Genomic DNA, 17,318 nt, shown 5'->3' on the forward strand with positions numbered 1-17,318 from the left:
GGAGTAGGGGCTGTCTGTGTGGGGGATGGGAGAGCCGGGGATTACTTTAGGTGAGGGAAAAGTGCTCAGCCTATAACCTGAGCCAGGGAGCAGGGAGGAGGGTCAGCACCTTTGCCCGGGAAGGTGGACAAAGGAAGGTGCCGGCTGTAGGGGAGTTAAGTCAGTTTCGGTTTTGGGCTGGGGGAATTCAGAGTATCCTAAGCTGGGATCGAAGCACCCTGAAACTCCAGAAGGACTCGATTGAGGGGTCCTGACTGTTCTACAAGCTCTGCTGTAACCTGCATTCCTGTTGTCCAATAAACCTTCTATTTTACTGGCTGGCTGAGAGTCACTGAGAGTCCCAGGAAGAGGAGTGCAGGACCGGACTCCCCCACACTCCGTGACAGGGCTGGACTCATTAAAAAAAAAGGACAGACACTTTCTTTTTAAATAACACTTTCTTCTTACCCATGGGCGGCTCCAGGCACCAGCACGCCAAGCGCATGCTTGGGGCGGCATGCCACGGGGGGCTCTCTGCCAGTCGCCGTGAGGCAGCAGGCAGGTTGCCTTCGGCGGCATGCCTGCAGAGGGTCCGCTGGTCCCGCGGCTTGGATGGACCTCTCGCAGGCATGCCACCGAATCCGCGGAACTGGGGACCTCCCACAGGGAAGCTGCCGAAGGCAGCCTGCCTGCAGTGCTTGGGGCTGCAAAATACCTAGAGCTGCCCCTGTTCTTATCTGACCATAGTCTAGGTACACTAGCTCAGAGGCATTTATTATGGCTAATCAGGAAAGTATTCAATTGTGTGGAAAAGGAGGCAGCCATCCTCTGTTAAACTTTGAGTTTGCTATGCTCTGAAAGAATATCTGTTTTGGAAGAAGGAGGTCACTACACAATGTCTGAATAAAACTGACATGACAGTAGCTCACTAGGAGTTAGGAAAAGACCCTGAACTTTATGACTCAAACTTTATTCAGAACTCATTTGCATTTGTATTTGATGTATGAACTATGTGGCCTTTCAGACACCCTGTGCTGATGCAATTGCATCTGTGCTGTGGATTTTATTTCTAAAGTTCACAACCTATATTAAAGTTGATTCTATAACTCTATTTAAGGCCATGAGTACAGCATGAAATAAAATTTGGTAAGCCAATTTGCAAATGAAAATTAATACTATAGTAGGGAGATTCTAGTTATTAATATGACTATTGAAGTCAACACCAGAAATGATCATGGTATTTCATTACCAGCTCTAGAAGTGTGTTTGGGCTATTCTCTGCAAAGAAAATGAATATGAATGTGTTAATTAAATCTCAACAATTAGATTACAAACCCAGAACTCCAGTTCTGTCACCATTATTCATGTTATATACACAACATACTCCACAACTGATCTCACGGAAATCAATGACACAGTTAGCATAGAAATATATTACTCTACAGGAGTAGGGGTGATTTAATTGAGCCCATAAATATTTGAATGCTTGATAACTTAATTTATGTAGTAAATGTTTTTGACATGTATCTTTACCATCCTTTACTATTAAGATTTAATTATATTACCATAGTTAAAGCTAATGTGACCACCACATCAACGCATATGCCATATTTTTATAGTATGAATCAAAATTACTTTAATTCAAATCTACATGATAAATATGTCAGATGAATTGAGAAGTGGCTGAAGGTCCCTAGATAAAAGGTAATGATAAATAGCAATGTACTGAGTTGTGGGCAGGAGTAATGGGTTACCCTCTGGTATTCACGTTAAATTTGATTTGGGTTGACATCCCTATTAATACTCTGCAAGTGAGAATAAAAGGAACATTAAGGAAACCGAGAACTAAATTGGAACTTAACACTGGCCAAAAATAAAATGAGACTAAATCTGAAAACATGTAAACAAATACATTTAGAGATTAATAATCCTACCCTCCTAAAAAAATATTCATTGCAATTGACAAAATTGGAAAGTGTTGATGCCAAGAGAGATTTAGGTGGGTTTAGTGGAGGGCAAATTAGATATAAGTTTGAAGTGTGATAGAGTAGAAAAGCTGACAGCTTTTTGTTGCATATGCAGAGGCAGTTGTCTAGCCTGGATTTTATAAAGCATTCATCACCATGGTCTGGGAAATTTACAAAGGCATCCTGGAGCAGAGAAACCATACCGTGCTTTATTGCAGAGTGTAATCATACCTTAAACACAACGCAGTTAGTTCTCAGTTTCTCATGACCAGAAACTTATACAGACATGTCCCACAGAGGCAACAGAAATACCTAGGAGGTTGGTGGGATTGATTTACTAGGAAAAGTTTTAAAATAAAATAAAACAAAATAAAATAAATGTGTAAAGTTAATCAATTAATGAAGGAGGTCATGAGACAAGTCTTTAGCTCTCTGGTAGGGAAACACCAAGAGAGACAGGAATAATTTTGAGTTCTATAAAGAGACATTACTGGGAGTAATTGGATACAATTAAGAAAATGAAAATGTAGGATCAATGTTAGAACTTCCTGACAGTGAGCTCTATTATGTAACTATGGAATGTTCTCCACAAGGAAAGCTAAGGTCACTCGGGACATTTAAAATTAGACTAGTCAGTCTAATTTTACAATAAGGAATACTTGCATTTGGCAGTGAGGTGGGCTAGAATATGACCTAATGGGTCTTTTCTGTGTCTAACATTTATGAGGCAAAGGAAATCAACTAAAAACTGACATGGGATTGGGAAACTTCATAACCTGAATGGTTACAGCCGAAGGCACTTTCCAAATAATTTTTTCTACCTTTTTTTCCCCCCTTACTGTGATTATGGATGACAATTTGCAGACCATTCACATTCAGCTATAGGAAAAGTCTAATTCTGCAAGCTTTTTAAGCAATACTTTATTCTTTTCTTTACACTTAGAAAGAATAATCATACATTTTAAAAGAGAGTATGAAAAATTATATGGGGAGCTGCACTGACAAAAAAAATCACATTGAGTGTGGAATATTAAAGTTCTTTCCATTCGGGAAAACAACCTGTTTCCCTTTAAGAAAGTCAATTATAGATGGTAAAAATACACCCTTGATATATAGCCTAAACCAGGGCTAATGCAAATTTGAGTGAACATAAAGACAGCAAAACATTTTGTACATTATTAGGAAAGAGAAGAAAAAAGGACAAAATTCAGTCCATTGAAGCAGCCACAAATTTAACTCTATTAAGGGCTAGAATCTATTCAAAAATTACATTTTAAATTATTTTATTTTTTTCTTTGAAAAAATACTAGACAGTTTCAGTCTTATTCTTCTGAGTTGATTTTCACACCATGACAATAATAGGTTTCCACATCCATGTCCTTATGTCTCCCACTTCCTCACACACATGCTTTGCTGACCAATAAGTTACATTCTTATCAATGGTGGGTGAATTCCATATGTAATGTAATGTTCAGGTGAGTTTGGCATGGCACAATAACTTATGTGTGAATCTATATTAAAAAAAGTCTTGCAATTGTGTGTGCTGCTGAAGGCTGCTCCTGTATGCTGAAGGATCTGCTGGCAAGTCAAATTAGAACATCTCTTGGACCTGCAGACTTTCCATCTAGGTGTTTCTGTGAACATCTCACAAACATTCATGAATTTATCATCACTGTATCCCCATGAAGTAAAATCTAGGCCTTTCACATCCTGAGAATAGGTGGTTACATGCTCTATGTGGGGTATGTTGTAGTGGCCATCTAGAAACTCCAAGTAGTGCAGAATGGCTTCCATTTTGGTAGTGGTGCGTCTCACAGAGAACACATTAGCCCAGTGCTCAGCAAACTGCAGCAATTGCCAGTGGTCTTGCTGGTTGGGTTTAAATGCTTCCTTTTATCTTTGAGGTTGTCTTCATGGGGAGATTTACCAGTATAATTATAGTATTGTAGTTATTTTGGTGCAACTCCCCATGTGGACACACCTATTCCAGAATAAGTATCCAAACGGGGAGTTATATCAAAGTAACTATAGTTCTATAATTATACTGGTCAATTTTCCCACATAGACAAGCCCTTAGGACGCTTTAAGTAGCTTGGGACATGGGTACCTCAAAGCCCACCTCTCCACAGTTGCAATCAGTGAAAGTACTTGAACTAGGACCCACTCATTATAACAGAGAGGGGGTTACTGACAGGACATTCTCCATAATGAGCCTTAAGCTTTGGATTCACTCTCCTACCATCATCCTTGATCAGCCAGAACAAGGATTTGTCAGCCTGCTGGACATTCTGCAAAGTCAATCTATTCTCTTGGGCATTTGAGGAGGAGGAAGGCTAGCGATGTTGGATAATTGCATTGTTCAGTAACATATGCAAAATATTCACCAATCAGGAAAGTGATCAGTACAGCTCCCAGGATAAGATTTAACAGTAGACATCTGTTCATTTTGAATACATCTTTTTAAGCCCTTCAGTATCTTTGCCAGGTCTTCAATCTGTATTTCCACAGAGAATGAAGCAATATTGGCTCAGAGTTTCTGGCATCAGTTTCTCTGCCCTTATAATCTAGAGTTTGATAAATTGCCTCCTGCAAGGTGTCAGCTAGGTCAGGCTGCAGCAGGGAAATAAAACAGTATGGAGGAAAAGAAATGGTTAATTTTTTTAAAAGGCTTAGAGACACTCTCGCAAACACCATTTCAGTTAAGAAATACTTGAAACATAATGCTGGGACCACAGAAGACTTTCCCTTATGTAGTGCTTTGATTTTATTTCAAGACTGCCTCAGTCCTAGGTTTATTAACATCTTAAATATCTTTTCCTTATAAAAACAATAAAAAAGAAACTTGTTAAGTAGCTGGAATCTAGCACAACCTCTCTCTGGCTATTCACAAATCCTATAAATCTGCTTGCTATTTATCCTATCTCAAGCATGAGTCAGGATGCACAGAGATAACAAGGAGAAGGAAATGGCCTCTAGAAAGACATTTTCATCTCCAGAGGGTATGTTATGTTTATTCATAAAGATAATAATATAAGCCATACTCGAAAAGGAAGGCAGACAGATTACTTTTGGTAGACACATAATGCACAATCCTCCCTGCCCTTCAGTTGTTGCATGTGTCCTCTCAGGGGAAATAACAACACACGTTTAGAGAAGAGCAGATGCTTGATCAAAATTCAAGTCAGATTGGAACATCTGAATCCAAAAAGACTGTCAAAACTGGACTTGGTTACATTTAGTCAAGAACTCTGGGACAGACACTGATCTCAGTGGATAATTGAAGTCAGTGCTGTTAATCTGGATTTACAATGGTGTCACAACATCAATCACCTAATTGCAGTTCATGCAGAGTTAATCTTGGACCGTCAAAGACATAATACAGCTTACTGTAACACTACAACATGCTAAATAATAAAAAAATAAAATCACCTATGTGGAATTCAAACCTATATCTTCACCAGTTAAAAAAAGAGACTATTATCTACAAATATTCCAATAATTACATACTTTGAAGTACACAGAGTGAATATTAGCAGTTTAAAAATCTATTAAATCAAACCTTTGCTATTCCAGAATACACTGAAAGTGACAGTGCTCCCTTTTACTGTGACCTTAGGAATGTACTCTGCAACAGGAAGTGTTAGGAAGTAAGGATTTTAAACTTGATTGAAATTAAGACCCTGGTAAGAATTTACATAGCAATCTTCCTATGTGTTCAGTATTGATTCCCTTTGTACATATTATTATGCTTAGACTTATTTTGGGAAGTACCTCAAGGAGCTTGTAAGCTTATGATGAAAAAGAATCCAAAAGTTCTGTTACTTATTCAGCCTCTAAGGTCTAGAAGACTAGGCTCTCTCTTGAATTTTTTAATCTGTTCTTGTTCCAATGGCGTCACAAATTTAATGAGAATCTTCTCTCATTTAGAATGTCTATGCTTCCATTGCTGACCATGGCCAAAGTCAGAAATTGCAGAGCACGTGAGAATGGAAACACAAAAATTAACTGAACTTATTCCAAACTCTGTAAAGGCCTACTTGGAGTACGAAGAAAAAGTTTGACTCATTACTAACTTTACCCAAACCATAGCTGCCACAGTTTACACCAATAACATTTTCTAATTGGCTATTGAGTTCTGATTCTGGGGTTACACCTCATCTCCAAAATTGTTATTTGAGACTTTCAAATCAGTCCAGGGCATTCAGAGGCACATCTTCCAAAAATTTTAATAGAAGACACGTGGCTTAATATCCTTCAATGTTTAACATAACAATTGTAAGAAAAGATGGCTTCCCAGTCTAAGTTAATGTTACTTTATAGCAGCTAGGACCTTCACAACAGAACAACCAAACAACTGATTGTTAATGAGGACCACCGATGAAGGGAAGTTGCATGCCTTCACTGTAGACTTCTCTCCTGGAAGATACAATGCTGTTGCTAACATTCTAAGGTTACATATATAAAGCACGATATCGCAATAATATTTTTGCAGCTCTGTTTCTCATATGGATGGGTTTACCATTTGACCACTTTTGACATCTTTGTCCAGGCTTAGATCTGTATAGAACTGCATTTTCTTGGAGTCACGTAAGCTTTCAACAATTCCTGTTTAAATCCATTTTAGAAGGAGCAGTTATTATGCTTTTACTAGTGCATACACTGTTGTGCTAAGAGCCAGCCTGACATTGCTTCATCTGGCTAAACCTCTACTTGCTATCAAGCATTCATTAAACTTTGCTTTTACAGTTTCATAGTTTATTTTTCCAGCAGCCCTAAGTGACAAACCTCATCTGCCTCATCACTCAGACAATAAATAAGGATGTTTATTTGTTCTTCATCAGAGAACTCTTTCGATTACTTTCCTGATGAAAATGTTTGATCCCTGTAGTGACTTAGTGAAGTCATAAGCTCAGATTGCACAATATTTAATATTATATTTTTGTTGTTCAAATCCCTTCTATGTTGTCACTGTAAAAATACACAAAGCTACTCAGATTACTTAAGGAATTAGGTAAATTCACCTTTGAAAGCATAAAGTGATATTTCTTTCAGAGAGCTAGACAACAGATCACCCTCTCTCGTAAAAATGGACATTTATTGCAAGCATAACAATACAAGCCACAGTCACCAGCCTGGCTGCCTTTTACTCCCTGAAAACTTATGGTTATCCTGAGGCTTGATGGGAAACTTAATACCAAGTTTTACTATGGATGGCTTTTTCAGCCATCAAGCTATTTGCAGGGATATTGCACTGTGTGACTTCAGAGTGATACAGTTCAGGAGAATGCAGTAATCACTGTGATAAAAACAGATCAGAATGTGAATACTCAGCTGATATGCAAATATCTAAGAAGTTAAATAAAAAAGACTTTGGATTGTCTAGTCAGTACCCGAACTAACCATTCCCCCCTCTCCAAACAACCTGAGGCTGCACCAAATATCTGCTGTTAGTATCACTGCTGAAATAGAAAACACTCCCCAGAAATGTGATAAATGGGATATGATGAAAGAGTACTAAGGAAAAATATTATTCTGTTGCAGAAAACCAACCCATTCAAAAATAGACAAATCCACAGGATTATCTTTATACTTTTCCCTGACTTTCTCTAGGTCATTACTAGAGTCACTATTTCCCTTTTCAGATAGGTAAAAGTAGTTCATATTCTTAAACTAAATTTGTTGGGCAGTTATTGTGACACTCCCTGGCATTTATCAGCTTTATAATGACTTACATAATATTACCATGCTCCTAGATATAAACACTGTGATCATCTGACGATCACTCAGAAACAAAATTAACAAAAATGTTAATTTATCAGAGCAGCTGAAAGGGTAAGGAACGCGGGACTACAACTTAGAGAGATCTTCCATATTATTTAGCTCATAACTGATATAATTCAAAGTAAAATTTCACAGCATGGTCTGTTCTAAGACTAAAAATGCAGGAGGGGCATCAGAAAAAGGAACAGTGACCTGTTTCTGCCCAGTTTCAAACCGGAGACGTTTCCCAGGTTAGGTGAACGTGATCCCCACTACACTATGGGGCTTCTCCTTTTTTGCCACAGACTTTGCCAAATGCACAGGAAGGTTTTCTCTATCTACAGAAGCTACCTAATGCAATGTCTATATCTATGGCCTTCCGGCTCACAAAGCGGTCATGCCCCCGTCCAAGGCTGACACAGCGCGGAGTGCATGTGACATACTGACCTGGCTCGGGCAGGATCGCTAGCGAGGTATGACACTTTCGCCATTAAGCAAACAGCAATTTTTTCCTGGCCTCTCCCACTGAATACCTCCATGCATTAGGCTGTGCCCTATCAGCACGGGAGGAATGCATGAGCTTGGAAAACATGTCATCACATGTGTGGTTTTTTCACCTTCTAATCTGTGATAACCTCAGGGACGGAGATGATAGGGGGAGTGTAGAAACATTCTGGGGGGGCTGCATGGTCACCTGTGCTGCTGAGTTCACCACGATGGCAAAACAGGAAATGAAATTCAAAAATTCCCAGGGATTTTCCTGTGTACCTGGCTAGTGCATCTGAGTTCAAAGTGCTGTCCACAGCAGTCACAATGGAGCACTCTGGGATAGCTCTTGGAGGCCAATATCGTCAAATTGCTTCCACACTACCCCAAAATTCAACCCGGCGATGTCAATTTCAGCATTAATCTTCTGATTGGGAAGGAGTACAGAAATCAGTTTTAAATAGCCCTTTAAGTCAACAAAAATGGCTTTGTTGTGTGGAAGGGTTCAGGGTTAAATCAATGGCACTTATCTTTCCCTCTAGTAATCTGCCTCACTGACACAGCTATATGCCATACAGTGGCCAGGAATTATTTATTTCAGGGAAACAGGATAGTAAAAAGAGAGGAGTGTTGCTTAGGTAGATGGTGTGACGCTGGCAGACAGGCCATGTCAGAATGTATTCAGGACAATTAACTTGTGTATTAGAGCAAAGCAATTCTTCAATGTATAAGTGTTTTGGGTGTTTAAAAACAGTGCATGTAACATCCCATTCATTTTATTAAAGTTTACTTATATGTGTCCTGTCATAATGTATTAGCAAACATTTACGGTGTAAAGACCCCTGCAACTAAACTCAAAGAATACTTGTGGAATATTAGTGAAGGACTGTATCTGATTAGCCATTGTGTGTGATAACTGGAGGTCAGAGACTAAAAGTGCATTCTTCAGTTGTCATTAAAGGTAAAGCTCAGAGGTAGAGAGACTGTTGGCTTATCTTCTGTCTGACAATATAAGAAAGGATTCAAAGAAAGATCCTTCATTGCTGAACTTTTGGGACTCTTACAAGGAAGTGTATCAAGTGCAAAGCGCAGATCCCCAGAGACAATCTGGGTGCACTGAAAGACTTTTGGGAGACTGGCAGTTTATTACATCACTGCCATCATTTGGAATTACAAACTATGATTCACCTGTATGTACATTTTACCTGTTTTAATCTCAATAACCTCATTCTTTTTCTTAGCTAATAAACCTTTAGTTAATTACAGAATTGTCTGCCAACATTGTCTTTGGTGTGAGATCCAGAGTACCAATTGATCTGGGCTATGTGACTGGTCTTTTGGGATTGGGAGAAACCTGATGTGGTGTGATTTTGGATTTAAGTGACCTCTTATCACAAAGGCCAGTTTGTCTGGGTGGCAAGATAGACTGGAAAGCCTAAGGGTACTCTCTGACTCCCTGGTAAAACTGGTATAGTGATCCAGGAGTTCACATTTGTTACTGGTTTGGTGAAATCTATTTACAGATCACACCACCAGCTTTAGATATCTGCACTGTTTCTGACAGAAGACCGTGAGGAAGACACTCACAGTTGTGAGCCACTCCACACAGTGTGACAGATAGGTTCATCAGTGTTGTGCATGTTATTCTTGCTATGATGATAAAGTTTTACCAAAGCAGTAGGTTTCATATCCCATCTCATTTTAAGCTTCCTTCTTTAATATGGCTCAAATACTATTATGGTCGAGGTCATGCTAGTACCTAGATAGATAGATAGCTTGTATTCCTCATTTTGGATCTTTTCCGCACTATTTCTGGCCTCAGCAGATGCCCTAGATAGCATTTAAAAATCAAATAACCAAGTAAACAGATTGTATAATAAGGAAACTCATTTACCTAAGGAAAAGAGCTGAGCCGCTATTCTCAAATTTATCATTTCTAAATAGTGGTCTGAATTGCCAGAAACTCTGCCAGTGGTTTAAGAAGTGAACATGACTTTGAAATACCTACAATGTTGTTTTGTTAATGTAAACCCCTCTGGAATTGGTTGTTCCTAATACATTACATTAACTCTCTAAGTGACTTACTCCTGGACTACTGCAGCTCAGGACTCCATTTCTCAGATTGGCTATAGTCCAGGGCAGAGACAGAGCAAGCTGGAAGCTACTACCATAACTAATCATACGCCAGAACTCAGCAACAAAGAGTTTGGTTTACTTTCACATTTGGCTGTTGTTCGAGTGGGGCAGAGAAAAAAGCATCATGGCCTGGGAGTTCCCTATTAAATTTCACATTCTTACCCAAAGGGCAACTTTGAACTCTGTTGGTGGTAACTGGGTAGTTGAAAAGTGACGGTCCAATAGGGATCAGCAACTCAGGAGGCTGGGGAGCGATTCCAGGTCAAGCTACCAAGAGTCAGCCTAACTTTCCATTGGATTCCACACCACGGAGCCTCAGGCCAATACTATCTTTTTACGGGATGAAGACCTTGCAAAAAATCCCATGTCTATTTATTTTGATTATGAAAGGTTTAAGCTAGCCAACAATTACAGCACCCATCAAAGGACTGTCTCTCAACTTGCAGTCTGCCTAGGCAGGTAGCGGTAGGGAGCCAGGACATTGAGCCTGTTGTAAATGGTAGTAGGTTGGGGGTTTAAGGTATTGTTAATGTTTTATTATTCTACTTACTATTTTTTTCTTATCCCTCATTCTTTGTTCCCTGTACCTAATAAAGTTTTCCCTGTTGTGATATTGTTATTTTAATGATTGTGATAAGAATTTTATTCCTTGTATACTGGACTACAGTTATAACATATTACTGGTAAACATTTTCCCAGGGCACAGTGACCCTTGTGATCCAGGCACTAGGAAGGTTTCCGCTTTGGATGGAGGCACCAGGTGCTAAGGTAAAGAACCCAGGACCCATGCCCCTGAGGGGAGAAGCTGCTCCAAGCAGCAGGCAAGTTATTCGAATCTGTGATAGTTTTATCAAGTATTTCTAACAGCATCCTATACTTATACTTGCCTACTACATAAGTACTTCAGTCATTCAAAAACCTTTCAATGGGATTTAGGTCCTATATCATTTAGAATTGCCTGTTATAAATACATCAGTAAAAAAGTCACCCCAGCCCCCCACAACTAACCAACCAAGTTATACCAGTACAAAAACTGTGTATAGATCAGGCCGTAGGGATTTTGAATATTTTACCCTATGTAAATATAATCCCATTTGTTCATTAAAACAACAAGGAGTCCGGTGGCACCTTAAAGACTAACAGATTTATTTGGGCATAAGCTTTCATGGGTATTGTTATGCCACATTGCCAACACAGTTGCAGTTGTGTTGTAAATTATGTGTTTCTGCATTCAATAGTTATCTTCAGTAGTTTGCACCCAGCCATTTTTTCATGATCAGGGATCATAAATATCTTCTGCAGATGAATAATATGTCAAATGAAGCAGCACTTGATAGCATTAATCCACTTTTATAGAAAAAAATCAATAGGTCTTGGCATACGATCTAATCTTATTGCTCATTGACGATGATTCTTGCTCATTAGACATTTCTGAAAAAAGTCATCTAATGTTTTATCAGGCTAAATCACATTTTGGAGCCATAAGGTTCAAAAAAATACATATCCAGCTATTAAGGGCTTCCTAACATGGACAGATACATTTGATGCTAGAAACATTTTACACATAGATGTATATAACTGTGAAATTAATCAGCAACTGATACATTTCAAACACTGGCCAGAATCTAATGCCGATTTTTAAAATGATCTCTTACTATGCCTACTGTGAACTCTCCACCATATCTGTGTAGCTGCAGTGAACTTACAGAATTGCTGGAGAGAATCTAGGCTCAGAAGCAACAGCCTTACCTGAAGCTTTTTATTACAATAATGTTTCATGGTAGGGCAGCCAGTATGGTCTAATGGATAGGACATTGGAAAGGAGGTCAAGAGACCAGGGATCCATTCACAGATGTGCCAATGATTTACTATGTTACTTTGGACAAATCACTTCACTTCAGTTTCCCTTCCCAGCCTTTGTCTATTTAGATCGCAAACTCCTTGGGGCAGAAGCTGTCTCTTAGGCCTGGTCTACACTACGCGTTTAAATCGAATTTAGCAGAGTTAAACGGATTTAACCCTGCACCCATCCACACAACGAGGCCCTTTATATCGATATAAAGGGCTCTTTAAACCGGTTTCTGTACTCCTTCCCGACGAGAAGACTAGCGCTGAAATCGGTATTACCATATCGGATTAGGGTTAGTGTGGTCGCAAATTGATGGTATTGGCCTCCAGGCGGTATCCCACAGTGCACCATTGTGACCGCTGTGGAAAGCAATCTGAACCCAGATGCACTGGCCAGGTAGAAAGGAAAAGCCCTGCGAACTTTTGAATTTCATTTCCTGTTTGCCCAGCGTGGAGCTCTGATCAACACAGGTGATGATGCAGTCCCAAATCCAAGAAGAGCTCCAGGATGGACCGTACGGGAGATACTGGATCTGATCACTGTATGGGGAGACAAATCTGTTCTATCACAGCTCTGTTACGAAGACGAAATGACAAAGCATTTGAAAAAATCTCCAGGCTATGATAGACAGAGGCCACAGCACAGTGCTTTGTGACAAGCGTAATGGAAAGTCAAAGAATCAAATGGATGCTCATGGAGGGAGGGAGGGGGTACTGAGGACTCCAGCTATTCCACAGTCCCTGCAGTCTCCGAAAAGCATTTGCATTCTTGGCTGAGCTCCCAATGCCTATAGGGTCAAACACATTGTCTGGGGTGGTTCAGTGTATATCTCGTCAATTTACCCCCCTCCCTCCCCATGAAAGAAAAGGGAAAAAAATCGTTTATTGACTTTTTTCAATGTCACCGTATGTCTACTGCATGCTACTGGTAGACGCGGTGCTGCGGCACTGAACAGTAGCATCCTCTCCCCTCCCCTTCCCTCCCCTCCCCGGTGGCAGACGGTACAGTACAAAATGACTGATAGCCATCCTCATCATCCTGTGAGTGCTCCTGGCTGGCCTTAGTGAGGTTGGCCGGGGGCGCCTGGGTAAAAATAGGAATGACTCTCGGTCATTCCCGGCAGATGGTACAGAACGGCTGGTAACTGTCTTCATCATAGCAACTGGGGGCTGAGCTCCATCAGCATCCCCCCCTTCATGTCTAAAGAAAAGATTCTGTACTGCCTGGACTATCATAGTAGCTGGAGGCTGCTTCCTATTCATTTTATCTCACTACAAAGTCAGTGTTTCTTATTCCTGCATTCTTTATTACTTCATCACACAAATCGGGGGACACTGCAACGGTAGCCCAGGAGGGTTGGGGGAGGAGGGAAGCAACGGGTCGGATTGTTGCAGGGGCACTGCCTAGAATGGCATGCAGCTCATCATTTCTGCGGGATCTGACACAGAGTGGCTGTGCTCTCTGGTTCTCTGGTACACTGGTTCTCTAGTACACTTGCCCCATATTCTAGGCAGGACTGACTCTATTTTTAGATAAAACGTAAAGGAGGGAATGACCCGGCGGTCATTCCCATTTTTGTCTTTGTGCCCCCAGCCGACCTCAGCGAAGGCCAGCCAGAAGCACCCATGACAGCAGCAGACGGTACAGAACGACTGATAACCATCATCTCATCTCCACTTTACAATGGCATGGCAGACGGTACAATAGGAATGGTAACCGTCTCTGCTACTTTGCAAAGGCAAATGAATGCTGCTGTGTAGCACTGCAGAACCGCCTCTGTCAGCAGCATCCAGTACACATACGGTGACAGTGACAAAAGGCAAAATGGGCTCCATGGTTGCCATGCTATGGTGTCTGCCAGTGCAATCCAGGGAAAAAGGGCGCAAAATGATTGTCCGCTGTTGCTTTCACGGAGGAAGGAATGAGTGATGACATTTACCCAGAATCACCCACGACACTGTTTTTGCCCCATCATGCATTGGGATCTCAACCCAGAATTCCAATGGGTGAGGGAGACTGCAGGAACTATGGGATAGCTACGGGATAGCTACCCACAGTGCAACACTCCAGAAATCGACGCTAGCCTTGGTACATGGACGCACACCGCCGAATTAATGTGCTTTGTGTGGCTGCATGCACTCGACTTTATACAATCTGTTTCCAAATACCTGTTTATGTAAAATAGGAATAATCCCATAGTGTAGACGTACCCTTACTTTGTGTATATGCATTGTCTTTCACAGTGGGATACAGATCTAAGTTGGTGCCTCTTGGCACTACCATTATACAAATATAATAATGCTGTTCATTATGAACCTTAGATTAGATTATTTAAAAGTAGAGAATTCATCAGATCTTTCTTCCTTTCCTCTTTCTAACCCTCTAGCACATATAAATGTACTGCAAAGTCGTTATTCTCCTACCACCTATATTACAGAAATAAAAAACTGAACACTTACCTTAGGGAGCTACTGTGCTGAACTTCTGCTGTATCCCAGGAGAAACTACCACCACTTGCTTACTGCTGGAATACACCACCTTGGAATCATGTTATTGCACATACCCAGGGCTGCTAATTTATATTTTCACACAGCTCCACATAGTGGCAGAAATGGATGTATAGTTGCTTCATATTGAGTTGCAGTGAAGAAGTTGCAAAATATTGGTTTGGGTTGTTTGTTTTCCTGTCTTTTGTTTTGTCCTATGAGTGGATGGTGTTGGAGTTCTCTTGTTCCTGCTGGCCACCCAAGGATGAAGGGGCTGGGGTTATTCATTTAATGATTTAAACACATTCTGTGGAGAAACATTGAAAAGGCAAAGTACGTTGATAAGCTCCCTAAAGAAAGCCATCATACATTATGGCAATAGAAGATATCCCTCCACTAAATGTTCTACAAATGTTTGTCCATAAAATTCTTGCATGAAAAATCTTCCTCCTTACACATCACCTTCCATATCTGAGGTAGGGTTGCCTCTGAAAAACTGGTCAGTGCCTACCCCACCACCCCAAAAACAAATAGTCCCTGCCCTCCCCCCAACAACAAAAAGGGTCCTAGTACCAACTAAAGCTAATTATAAAACATTTTAGTAAGAGAAGCATTTTCCACACCACCTCCCCCGCAAAACAAACAAAAATACAACATATGTATTTTATGTTATTTTATCATTTTTCTTATCTTATGCTATCATGGCACTGCAGTTCAGACAATGGGGTGAGAACTATAGAATGATCTAGCATGTTCCAAATGAAGAAAAAACCCGAAACAAAATGGCACATCAAATCTTTTAACCAGCAAGGCAGTACAGAAATTGGCCAGGCTGGTTAAAAGCCAGCCAGGTGGCAACCCTGCAGTAAGGAGGGGAAGCATAGTATAGCAGAATAGGAGTGATGTGTTCAATATTCACTTACAAAATCTATTAGTAGTAACAAGTTTTAGCCAAACTAGTTTAATAAGATGAAAGCCTTTAAAACCTGTTGTTTGGCAAGAAGAGGTGGGTGGGTTTGGGAAGAGAGGAGTTGATAAACAGGTCTAGTTCTGGGACAGTTTCTTTATTACTGACTTGAATGTGCACAGTGCTGTTGGAATCAAGAATTGTTTTAGGAAATTGCATCAGGAAGCTGTGGTTCTGGTGAGTCATGCGTTTGACCATGAGGCTTTAAGACCCTGATTCAGCAAGGTACTTAAGCATGTGTCTGATGTTAAGCACAGTCAGGGGCGGCTCCAGGCCCCAGCACGCCAAGTGCGCGCTTGGGGCGGCATGCCGCGGGGGGCGCTCTGCCGCTTGCCGGGAGGGCAGCAGGCGGCTCCGGTGGACCTCCCGCAGGCATGCCTGCGGAGGGTCCGCTGGTCCCGTGGCTCTGGTGGAGCAGCCACAGGCACGCCTGCGGGAGGTCTACTGGAGCCGCGGGACCAGCGGACCTTCCGCAGCCCACGTCTGTGGGAGATCCACCGGAGCCACAGGACCAGCGAGCGGCAGAGCACCCCCCACAGCGTGCCACCATGCTTAGGGTGGCGAAATGGCTAGAGCCGGCCCTGAGCACAGTACTAGTGCTATTAAAGTCAATAGGACTGCTCAGATGGGTAAAATCAAGCATTGTGCTGAAATGGGGCCTAAGGCTGTTGAAGAGGCACTAAATAGTCACTTGTATTTTCCTGTCTGCAGTATCTTTGGGAATAGTTTCCCTTCGCTGGGGTTTATCCTTATTAAAATTGCCACAGTGACTTTAAAAAAAAAACATGCATTTTTTTATGCTGATTTTTTTTTCAGTTTTGTAGCTCTTCCTTTCCTCCCTCCAACCACTTTGCCACTAAAAAAGGGAGAAAGAGGGAAATGAAAGGGGACAGGGTATTGGGGTGGGTTGTCAAAAAGGAAATTTTGAAAAAGGTTTGGGGTTTTTTTTAGCTAAAATTTCTTTTTTTGAAAAATAGGTGACTTTTTCACAAAAATATTGACCAGCTTTACTATAACCACTTTGAAGAAAGAAAGAAGAGGGAATGTGGAATTTCACTTTAGTTTTGCTTGGAAGATTTAATGTTGGCCTTAACATGTTCATCCTCTTCCCTGGCTGGGTCTCTAGAATAGCTACCATTTTCCTCTTCAGAGTTTCAAACAATTCTGGTAGAAAAAATTCCTTCTACTTCTATGATTTGAACTCAAGTGTTCTCCTTTTTAGGGGAGGAGCTAAAGTCTGTGGAAGGACATCTGGATCTGAATTGCTTTTTGGCTTTTCTTCTCTGTTTTGGGGCTTGTTTTATTTGCTTCAGCTTTACTGAGAAAGGGTGGTGCTCTCCCTTGGGAGACTGGTCTGTTTTCTGGTCTGGTGTTTGCTCATGGATCATCTTTCTCTAGAGCACCTTATCACTGCACATATAATTGGAGAAGAAAAGGAGGGGAATATCTCAGAGAGCCCAGATCTTCCTCTTGAGAAGGAGTGTCAGATGAGATGCCAGATTCCTTGACATGTGACTCAATTTAAATTCTGGGAGAGGACTCCAGAACTTTTACCATTGGAGATGGATTGGAACAGAGTGGTTGGGGAGATTTTGGTATTTAACATCTGATGAGTCCTTGTTGAGGAGCTTGGTTTGTTGAGTCACAGGAGCTGAGGAAGATTAACCTAGCTTTTTAATGAAGGCTTC

Source organism: Gopherus flavomarginatus, chromosome 2, assembly GCF_025201925.1.
Source record: "Gopherus flavomarginatus isolate rGopFla2 chromosome 2, rGopFla2.mat.asm, whole genome shotgun sequence".
Taxonomy (NCBI): Eukaryota; Metazoa; Chordata; order Testudines; family Testudinidae; genus Gopherus; species Gopherus flavomarginatus.